The 11689-nt window shown below is 37.5% G+C and overlaps 1 non-coding gene across 1 annotated transcript; it reads right to left on the bottom strand.

Moving 5' to 3' along the window:
• Window positions 1–8161: 8161 nt before the first annotated feature.
• Window positions 8162–8325, bottom strand: LOC122800549. The gene has a single exon (XR_006364578.1). It is a non-coding gene; the product is annotated as a U1 spliceosomal RNA (small nuclear RNA).
• Window positions 8326–11689: the final 3364 nt, after the last annotated feature.

Below are 11689 nucleotides of genomic sequence, written 5' to 3'. Positions count from 1 at the left end.
ATGCCCCCTGTCTAACCAAATCCACTAAATAAATTATGACAGCCAGAGACAAAGCATGGAATTCATGGCTGGAAAATAAGAATAACTGACTTTTCAAAGTACAAATAGCTTTGTAATTTAACAAAAAAAATAATAATAATAATATCCAAAGACAAAAAAGAATTCTATTGGAACCTGCAAAATGATAAAGGAAATAACCCAAAATTATTATGGTCATCCATCAATAATCTCCTAAACCCTGGCAAAAAACCTAATCCATGCCCACATCCTGACAAAACTCCACAACAAATAGCAAACATCTTTAACTCCCAAAAATCAAATTCCCAAACAACACTTACCTCCTTCAGCATACGCAGCCTCAGCCCCCTCTCTATAACACAGATTCATTACGCCATCCCATTCCATGCACCCACCCTTCCACCCAACCACATTAACCCAGGACACCTATTTCTCAGGCAGAATTCAAACTCTGTACTGTCTCTACCACAACCATTAAAAAACTCCTCATAAAATTAAAGCCCAGCTCTAATGCAATCAACACTATATGCACAAAGTACCTCAAAATCATCACTGACTCAGTGGCCTATCCCATTAGCATTCTTATAAATAGATATATCTAAGAATCCTACATCCCTAGCCTCTGGAAAAATGCAATCATCTTACCCCTCCACAGAGGAGGAGCTTCAACAGAAATTTCCAACTTTCGCCCTATTGACATTCTAGCCTCCATCTAGAAATTACAAGAAAAATGTTCTCAGAAGCAACTTCTTACATTTCCTCCTCAAAAATCAAATCCTTTCCCAATCACAACATGCGTTCAGACCAGGACATAGCAGATATATTGCTCTAATATCTTTCTTAGATATAGTTAATAAAGCTTGTGACTCAGGGAACATTGTCTCAGCTTTATTTTTGGAACTATCCAAAGCCTTTGATACCATCTCTCACACTATCCTCCTCTCTCAACTGATCAACATAGGACTATCAACCCCCTGTCTTACCTCTCCAACAGGGAACATGCTATCAATTGGCAAAACTCTATATCCCCTAACATTCATAACCCTGCTGGCATCCCTAAGGCTCAGTATCAGGACCTCTTCTGTTCAACAGCTTTATCAATAACCTCCATGAACCAATTCAGCAGGGGTCCCTGGTTCAGTATGCTGATGACTCCACTCTGCAATGCTGACAACCCAACTCTATTACAACAAATCACCCAAACTGCATTTACCACAGTAGCAACCAGGCTCCACAGCAATCACCTTTCCTTAAACCCTAATAAAACCAAACTCATGCTCTTTACTTCAAAGAAAAACACACCACTTAATAAATCCCTTTTCAATATATTCTCTCTTAACTCAGCTAAAATTGAATTAGTGACCCACACAAAACTGCTACGGGTAATAATTGATGAAAACCTCAAAGTTGATCTCCATGTTCATAATAACATCAGTAAAACCCAGAAAACTAAGACTACTTTACAGACATAACCTGTTCCTCTCCCTACCCACAAAACAAGTTCTTGCCTCTTCTTACCTGCTTCCTTCCCTAGTAAGCAGTGCACCGGTATTAAACAACCTCCAGTCCTCCCTGAAAACTATACCAGAAGCATGCTATGACAAGATAGCTAATTTCGTAACAAATAGTTGCCACTCTACTCACCACTGTACTGCCCTACATAAACTACATTGGCTCAAATTCCCCCACTACTTCACCTATTTTCAAATAACTACCACACACAAATTAATTAATAAACCTCAAAAACCTGTCCTGCCTTAAAGTCTTTATTCATCCATTATAATTTTAATAGGCCCCTAAGATCCGAAAACCAATACCTTCTACAAAGTCATAAACCTAAACTACCTGTCAGTCAGCTAATATACTCCTGGGTCATTGCTAGAACATGGAATACCCTACCCATATGCATTTGCACGCATCAATGCTCTGCCACCTTTAAAACTGTTATGGGCTGTAGTGTATGTTAGTGTGTGTTTTGGTTGTGATGTGTGTGTGCAAGGGGCTGTGAAATGTGTGGGTGTGAGTTACCTTTGTGTGTGTGATTGTGAGATCTCAGAGTTAGAATATATAAGTAGGGGGGTTGTGGGGGCACAGCGGTGCAGGGGGGCTTGCCCCCCTACTTAGTTGTATTTTAGGATTGCATGTTTGATTGTGGGGGGAGAGTGTGTGTATGTGTATGTGTGTGTTGTGTTTGTAGTGTATGTTCGGGATTTTATGTTTCGTGCTTGTGGTGTTTTGGGCTTGTAGGGTTTCGGGATTTGAATTTCGGAAAACTGAAATTCGGTATTTCAGTTTTTCGAGATTCTCAAGTGAATCCACTAAATATACGTGCCTTGTAGTACCATGTTTGCTACATGTGTTTCCTCTGTATTTATCATGTGATTGCAATGGCTTAAACTTTTAAGTGTTCCTCAAATTGTTTTGTAATTAGACTGGCTTAAACTATTATCTGTGCCTTGAATTGTATTCATATGTATTACTTGTGTTTTATTATGCATTTTGTTGTACTAATTGTTCTGAATACTATGTACATTCATACTTACTGCCTTTGTGCTGCTTTTCTTCCAGGGCCTCCACTGAAAATGGGCTCTTCTTGGCCCAGTGGACTTTCCCGGTAAACAAATGCCAATAAATAAATAAATATTTGTCAAAATTTAAATGTGCAGTTAAAAAGAAAACTGTTGTTATATTTTCAAACTGTGATATGAGAAAATGAATTAAAATGTTTTGTTCTAAGGACATGACAGGATGTCTGCAATATTAAAAATGTTGTAGATGGCAGAAAAGTAGGGACTGGAGGATGGGACGTTTATACTTTAAAAACAGAACACAACAAGTTGCAATGTGTGCCTAATGTGACAGTAATAAATGGGGAAAAGGTAGTGTTAAGTGTTGGGGCAGCCAAAAGCATGCTTTTTTTTCTGTGGGAATGAATCACATTTGATCCAGGATTGTACAAAAAAGGACTGGGCAGTGTAGGGAGTTTTCACATTCCAGAACAAACTATAAACCATATTGTAGGAAATGTGAAAGTGAGGAATGTTTTCAGTTTGATTGCCACTAATTGATGAGGAAAACCAAATGAAGAAGATGAAAATGAAGAAGAGGTTGTTATGTAAGGAACAGCGGAAGAGAACGACGAAAGGGTGGGAGCTGCAGGTGAGGAGCTACAAAGTAAAAACATAGAAAAGGATGCATTAGATGACATCACTAACAAATGAAAAAGAGAGGGAAAACAGGGCTGGGGTATTAGAAAAAAAAAAGGAACAAGAAGGGGGAGACATGAGCTCTGAGTCACAAAAAGGGTAGAAGGTTCTATAAAGGGAAGGGTGAGGAGGAGAAAAAGGAAGCCAAAAGATGAAATGAAAAAAAGAAAAGGTTAATATTAAGTACAGCATTACTTTTTATTTATTTATTGATTTGTTTATTTATTTATTTTTTCTTTGTTGAGTAGGATAGTCCCACTAGGTTAGTAGCCTATTTTTAGGAGAGACCTGAGGTGGTATGGGGGAAATTTACCCAGGGCATCAAGGACTTCCCCCTCCTCTTTTCAACGGGTGCTGTGGGATCTTTTACATCCACCTGAGCTACCACCAACTCAAGCAGACTGGGACTTGGTTTAATATCTCATCTGAAGGACAACATACTCAGGAGTGCAGCACCCCAACTCCCACCCCCATGCTGCACTACAGTGTCAATACTCAGTCTAGCAGGTGTGCAAATAGAACCTGCAGCCTTCTGCACTAAAGGTGTACACGCTGCATGTTGTATCACTGACACTACATTACTGAATGTAAACTGGCTTACAAGATAGAAGTTGTGCAGATAAAACTGAAAAGGGTGGAGTTTGAGACAATGTGAAAAAGAAAAGTGATGTGGACTACAGGAAATAATACATGTTCAGGTATTGCACTATTATTAAAAACAAAGAGATTAAAATGTGAGATATAATGCTGGTGATGGCGAGGAGAGTCTTAGTGTGTGATATACAGAAGAAGCAGAACGTGTTTAGAATAGTAGTAGTAGCCTATGCATATACAAATGTATATTAAAGAAGAAAAAATGTTGTAATTTAAAAAGCGAGATGGGGAAAATAGCACAAGATGTAAAAATCCTGAAAGAGGCTGTAACAAATGGTAGATTAAGAACAGATAACATGAAGTAAAGATGGAATTAGAGGAGCAATGTTTTCAGATCATAGAGACGTATGGGAATAACAGCATAGAATGAAAATGCAATAAAAGAAGAAAAAGGGTTAAAAAAGACTGACAGGAAAATTACAGGAATGCAATGTCCTAAAAAAGAGGGCAAATGTGGCAGGATCATATGATAACAAAGCCATTTTATGGCAGTTTGACAAACTAGCGGATGGTGTATGAAGAAAAGTTTAAAAAATATACTTAAAAGGAGAGAGAGAGAGTAACAGAAGAAGTTAAATATGACATATAATAAGCAAAAAGAAATTTCTGAAAGCATAGTGAAGAGAGGGAAGGGGAAGCCTTGAAGAAGAAGCAGAAGTAAGAAATACATTGTATAAATATAATAAAGAAAAAACGGAAACAATGTTTAGACAAAAGTATTATTTGAAAGGGACAAAAGAAGATGTTTCCGCATTCTTAGGTTACAAACTGAGTGATAATGAGAGAAACAAATAATGTAATACAGGATAAAAAAGGACAGTTAAACGTAAACAACAAGACATTATGGATGTATTTGTAGGGCACGTACAGAATAAGTATGAGAAATAGAATGTAATGGGGGTGTAAGGAAAGTAAAGAATATGAAAAAAGAATCAAAAGGAAAGAGTCAGACAACGCTAAAAGGAAGGTGAAGAAGAACCAGCACCAGGTTCAGCTTGATTAGAATATATATATATATACATTTATAAATAAACATCACATAATGGAAAATATGTTTTTTTCTGGAAATATTAAATGAATGGATGGAGGGAGTTATAAAAAAGACATTTGTAAGGGGGTTATGCAGTTAATACGGAAAAACGGGAAAAGGGATGAAATAAAAAATCTGGAAACCAATTAAGTTGGATAATACTGGCTATAAAATATTATGAAGATTATTCAGAAAAGAATGATGGCTGTCATGAACGAATATCTGGACGAAGGGATAAAAGTATTGGGTTAAAAGGAAAAAAGCAAAGGAAATGTTAGTGATGGATAAAGGAGTGGCTGAATGTGTAGATAAGAAGATGGAAAAATAACAGTATGTCTAAGGCACATGATAGTGGTGATCATGGGAAATGCTGAAGATTTTAAAAGAATATGAGGTAGTAAAAAATAAGACAGCTAGTGAGGACAATTTATGAAAATTCTTGTGTGTTTGTGAAGGTGAATGGATATGCAGGAAAAAAGATAAGACAGTCAAGAGGGTTAAAGCAGGGTTGCCCACTGAGCACGTTTTTGTTTGTGATGGTAATGAATACAGTTGTACCAACATGTAGAACAAGCTTACAGGATGGTAGATGGGAAGTTAAGGAAGGGGTAAAGTTACCATTAATGTTAACTTAGACATGATTTGGTTTTAGTAGCCAAGTACAAACATTGGATGAAAGAGATAGTTTAGGGAACAGAAACAAATTTGGGTACCGTAGGATTATAGTAAAATAAGTAAAAAAATAATGGAATTGGAGATGTGATAAGCTTGGCAAAACGTATTTTACCAGAAGTGAAATTGCTGTTCTAGGGATTAAGTTTAGAAAGGAACAAGCAGTAATAGAACAACAGGGAGATGTTCTTAAAAATATGTAAGTGATGGAGGTTGTTTCAGTTGTCTCTAAGAAAAAAGGGTATATGTGTTAAACCCTATATTTAGGTGTTGTGTATATGTTTCCAAGCTATATGGAAACGGAATTATTGGGTTTCTTTTTTGTGTGGAACAAGGCTGAATCCAGTCAAAAGTGGGATACTTTATAATGTGGAGGAGAACGGGCTTGAATTTAATAAATCCATTTTTCTTAGTGTCAATAAAGTTGTTCTAGGTGTTAAAAATTCTTTTAAAAAGACGATACTAGGAAATGTTATATTTGAAAAACCAAAACGGTTCTTGGATGGGTGGGGCTAAGAAAAGGAAAAGAGATGGTATAGACTAATGTTATTAATTGTTCTTTGGTATGTGGAAAAAAGATGTAAAGAATTGTATAACAAAAGAAAAGATGATCGTGAAGTAACGTGGGATATAAAGAAATGGTTATGGGAGGAGGACTAAACTGGGTTACACATCAACATGTAAAAGTGTTTTCTTATGATGTATAAAGTGTGATAGAACGTGTAAATATAATAAATGTGTAAATAATGAAAGAAAGATCAAAAATGTTACTATAATTAAGCAACCTCCACTCTTTTTGATAAGTGCAGTGGGATCTGTTGCAACAGCTCAAGCAGATGAGAGATCACTTGAGTGCTGTAACCGTTCTATTTCTAATGCAGGCAAATCTGCACTTCTGATACCTGAGAGGTGTGTGTGTGTATGTGCGCGTGTTTTATTCCTGAGAGGTGTGTGTGTGTATGTGTGCGTGTTTTATTCCTGAGAGGTGTGTGTGTATATGTGTGCGTGTGTGCGTGTTTTATTCTTGAGAGGTGTGTGCATGTGTGCGTGTGTGTGTGTTTTATTTACTTTATTGGGTATAACTGGAGAGATAGCCAAGAATTACATTGTTGATGGTGTGGTACTCTGTCCATCCTATCACCCGTCAGTTTTAGTTTAGAGGATTAAGGTTATGAGCTGTTTGATTTTTCCTATTTCCCCTGACTATTCTGTGACTATGATCAAGTTAAGTCAACCAAACAGTGCTTCTGCCTCTCCCTAAAAAAGACAGATTTGTGCCTAGCAAGTTTACCTTCTTACCAAGTAAATTAATATAACAATATCTCCTGAGTCCTAACAGATAAACCCTGATATTGAACAAAATTATGCTTTGTTTTTGCAAGCAAACTTAACCTTAAACACCAAAGTGACATTAATCTTGCATGGTGATAAGTAGGCATTTAGGAATAACTTTGTCAAAATAATTGCAGTATACAGTATTTCAGGAATGCAGCTATACGACATTTGAAATTAACCTTATGAACCTTATATCTTACAAATTTTGAATCAAATATTGGCGTTCCGCTAGGCTCTATACTAGGCCTTCGACTGTATGTAGAAACGGCATATATCAAAACATGAACAAACCTAAGATACTACAAAATACAGATGATTCCACCCACTTAGCACCAGCAATATCTCATAACACAAATATAAAATTCGACTGAGACACTTAATTCTCTGGCTAAACCAATCTGGCCTCATATGCAATGAAAAGAAAATTAACCTCATGATATTTGACCATGCAAACAAAGCTAGCACCTCTACAGCAATACACTTAACAAGTTAGATGTTGAAAAAAATGCTGACAATGCAACTATTTAGGTGTCACTGTTGAGAGTAAATTATCTTTTGATGGCTGTATCAATACTACAGTCAAAGATACACATATGAAACTAGGCACCATATATTAGTAAAAGAAACATCAAGCTCCCACCACCAACAGTACACATGCCAATACACTGCTGACTCTTTTACAGTAAAAGTGCCATCAGGAACTACAGCCCATAAAAACAGATAGAGTAGCCAGATTCTCATGCCAACCTATCATAATTTATCATGCATTTACAGTTTTAAGTAAACAAAACAGGATGTCATGCCATAACAAACATAAATTTTTTCATCATACATTTAGTCATAAACTTAAACAGTATCAGTGGCACAACAGGTAACACACTTGGTACAGAAGGTTATGGATTTTATTTCCACACCAAGTAGTCTGATCACTGATGTTGTAGAGCAGCATAAAGGGGGGTGTTGTCCTTTGGGTGGGACTTTAAACTGAGGCCCCCATCTACCTGAGTTGTTGGTATCTCACTTGGATGTGAAAGATCTCATGCTACCTATCGAAAAGAGTAGGGGAAGCTCCCCACAGCCCTGGCCAAATTTACCCTAGAAGTATTATATAGGATCACAGGAGATTTCTAGGATATCAGTCTGGAGGCCATTTCAAGCCTAGCTGTTTCATCCCAATGTAATATCCTAGAAATGTTAGTTAATACCAACATTGCATTTAGCAATGGCTGCCCATGTCCAGGAGATTTGAGGGCACTATCCCCTGTGCCATCAGCACCATAAATTATGCAATTGAGTTTCCCACATTTGGGGAAATCACAGGGGTTGACCCAACTGAAGTGTGCAGTGGAAGAGCCTCACCCTGGGAAAACTACCGTCTTGATTGTGGTATTCCCCCTGCCAGGTAAGTATATGCCACCTAGTGTCTCCCCAGAAAAGCAGCTACTAGCCTAGTGGGACTAAAATGGTCAAAAAAGATAGATAAATAAATAAATAATGAATGAATAAATAATACCCTCCAGGAATTAACTGTGCTGTACAGAAAATGTAGCAAATTGTAAAAAAAAAAGTGGCAGCACAGAAACACGACTGAGGCACCAAATAAAATCAAAGTCTCCTTTATTCACAGAACACAGGTAAGCACTTTCACACTGCCAAAAGTGCTTCTTCAGACCATAAAACAGATCAAGAACAACACCTTTAAATACAGGGGAGATAAAACCTTTCAACCAATCACCATCAACAACATATTACATCTATTAATTGACACAGAATTCATTTAAATAGATCCCTGGATTTCAAGACGAGTTTTAAAGAAACTTTCCCAATTAATCCAGGTATCTTGTCAGCCTGCAACATAATTATCCAATTCAATTCCCAATTCTCCATAAAATTCTTATAATCCCCCAGTCTAATACCTCTGTGAATTTTCTCTAGTACCATAATTCAAACGTATGTGAATCATCAAAATCTAAAACATGTTTGGCAAATGCATTTCTAGTATCTCTGGAATGGATACAATAGACATGCTCCCTAAGCCGTTCTTTTAAAGAATGGTTCATTTTTCCAACATAGAAACCCTGACAGGCTTGGCATGTCACTGAATAGACTACATCCATAGTTTTACAGTCAGCCTGTACTTTAAACGTTTAAGTTTTCCAGTCCATGGTGAACAATCACATTCAATCTATTGATATAAACACAAACGTTGCATGCTTGACAACAGTGTGTGCCTAACATTCCAGTAGTCTCAAGGTCTACCTGCTGAGTGCGCCTATAGCAAAGCTGCCTCTTTAGAGATTTCTTATGCTTAAAAACAAAGGAGGACATTCCCCTTCCAAGTCTCTGACATGCTCATCCATGTGTAAAATAGGTCAACTGGTCCTAATCACATCACAAATTGTGTTGACATCCCTACTATAATCAAGTTGGACTGGTACCATGCTATGTATTTTTGAATCCTTTGGACATCATTCCAAATCAAAATTGCCTAAACCACAACTGGACATATAAAATGGGTCTATATTAGATCATCGAAATGGCAGAATTTCGAATGATCCAATATCAAACCCAATATCGTGAACGCTGAAAACAGCGAAGCTGCACAAACCCGAATTCTTTCCTAGGGAAAGAATTCGGTTGGCCGTTGTTGTGGCTTTGCTGTTTTCAGTGATGCGGTGAAAAGTTATGGGTTAGGTTAAGTGTGTGATTGTGCGGACGTTCGGGTTAGGGCACCGGTTGGGTGAGTTAGGGTTAGGGTACGGGTCAGGTAAGTGTGTGATTGTGACAGAATTTGGGGTTAGGGGCGGGTTAAGTGAGTTAGGGTTAGGGCACAGGTGAGGTGAGTGTGCGATAGTGAGAATTTGTGGTTAGGGGTGAGTTAAGTGAGTTAGGGTTAGGGCGCGGGTGAGATGAGTGTGCGATAGTGACGGACCTTAGGGTCAGGGTCTGGGTTAAGATAAGTAGATAGATAGTAGTGTATGTGCAGTGTAGTGTAGGGTTAGATGTAACTTTTAAATGTATGTGTGTGGATTGCTGCTTTTTAGTGTGCTTGTGGTGTATGTGTGTTTCTCGGAACAGTAAATGTTTTCCCTGGGAAAAAAAATTTGCTGTTTTGAGGTTTCAATATTGTTAGGGTTCGGGTTTTGCAGTTCAATGTTATGGCATTCAATAATGAGCCGTTTCGATGATCTGATATAGACCCATATAAAATAGCTGTGCTCTATCTCCTTTTGAAGCAGTAACTTCATGATACATCTCTTCCACCTCCTTGTGGCTGTAACCCCTATCTAAAACTTTTCAAGGCTCGCAAATTACTCTGAAATCCTGCCTCAAAGTTACTTAGCCAGAAACACGCATGCCCTGCCCCTTAAGAATGTTCTAAAAATATACCTGGGGTGCATACTGCTTCGTTGTAACATCATAGTGTGCCTACATGGCTTCCTGTAAAGATCTGTTTTAAAAAGGGGGCCCTCCCCTTTACTAACTTTGACATCTAAAAAATTAATGGAATCCCAAGAGAATTGACTTCAGAAAAGAGGTAGAAGTATGTAAAAAATTGACAAAACCCTGCAACTGTTGCAGGGCCCTGCCCCACAACAGAAACACATCATCTACAAACCCAAAACATATTTCAACTCCCAACAAGCAAGGACAACACTGGTGCAGCTGTTGGCACAAGGAGTGCCCATAGGTACACCAGCTCTCTGTATAAATAGCGAGCTCCCAGAAATTAAAACATTGTTTTCAAGTACCACTTCCAGGAAGAGACAAATTAAATCAACCATTTTATCATCATAAACACTGTATTGCCTCAAATAATCCCTCATCATTTTGATGCCTTGTACATTAGGGATGACGGTAAACAAAGATACCACATCTAATGTAACAAATAAGTATTCTCTGCTTGATCTATTCATATTAGAAAATCAACTAATTTCCCTCAAGAACTGTTTGGTGCCCCTCAACACAAACTCCATTTGATCAAGGATGGGCCTCACCTTCTTTTCTATAAAAATGCAAAATGGCTCCATGAGCCAACTCCTACCTAAAACTATGGACCCGAATAGTGGTTTAATAGGATTTTTATGTATTTTTGGAAGTCCTTGAAAAGATGGTATCAGAGGACTATCCACCAATAAATACTCAGAAAGAGGTTTTGAAATCAAACCATTCGAAATTATTTTCTATAATCAAATGTATCTTGTTCTCAATCATCTGAATGTATAACATGTCAATGGGTTCATATACCTGAACATCAGTTAGCATTTGCATAATGGAGTCATGGTAAAATATATAATCCATTACAATAGCCCCTCCCTTGTCAGCAGGTTCAATGACCAAACTACTATCATCTTGTAATTCAGTCAAGGCATTCCTCTCAGCACTACTCAGATTATGAAAATTGCTTGCAATACTATCAGTACTATTAAAAGATGAATAAAGATCAGCTTTACATTTCTTACAAAAAGCTTCTACTGCAGGGTACAAGTCTGGCTGAAATGCACTAGGTTTCTTAAAACAACTTTTGCCACAAAAATAGTTTACAGTGAGTTGCAACAATTTTTTACCCAAAAGTAAATAAAATAACACTCTCATGTAAAAGTGTACAAAAGTCACGTGACAGTCATTTAGCCTAATTAATTATTTTTTGGAGAAAATGTAGGTTTTCTCATAAAAAGTAAAGAGGAAGCATTTTTCCTAAAGGAAATGTTTCTGCCTGCAATGGAACAGCATTAGCTGACCACCAAGCAGTGGTCTCTTTGGCAGCAGGAAA

This window comes from Protopterus annectens, chromosome 4.part0, assembly GCF_019279795.1.
Source record: "Protopterus annectens isolate FY-2018-M chromosome 4.part0, PAN1.0, whole genome shotgun sequence".
In the NCBI taxonomy this organism is placed as follows: domain Eukaryota; kingdom Metazoa; phylum Chordata; order Ceratodontiformes; family Protopteridae; genus Protopterus; species Protopterus annectens.
Note: the sequence above shows the minus strand (reverse complement) of the source record. Positions and strands in the feature narration are given on the sequence as shown.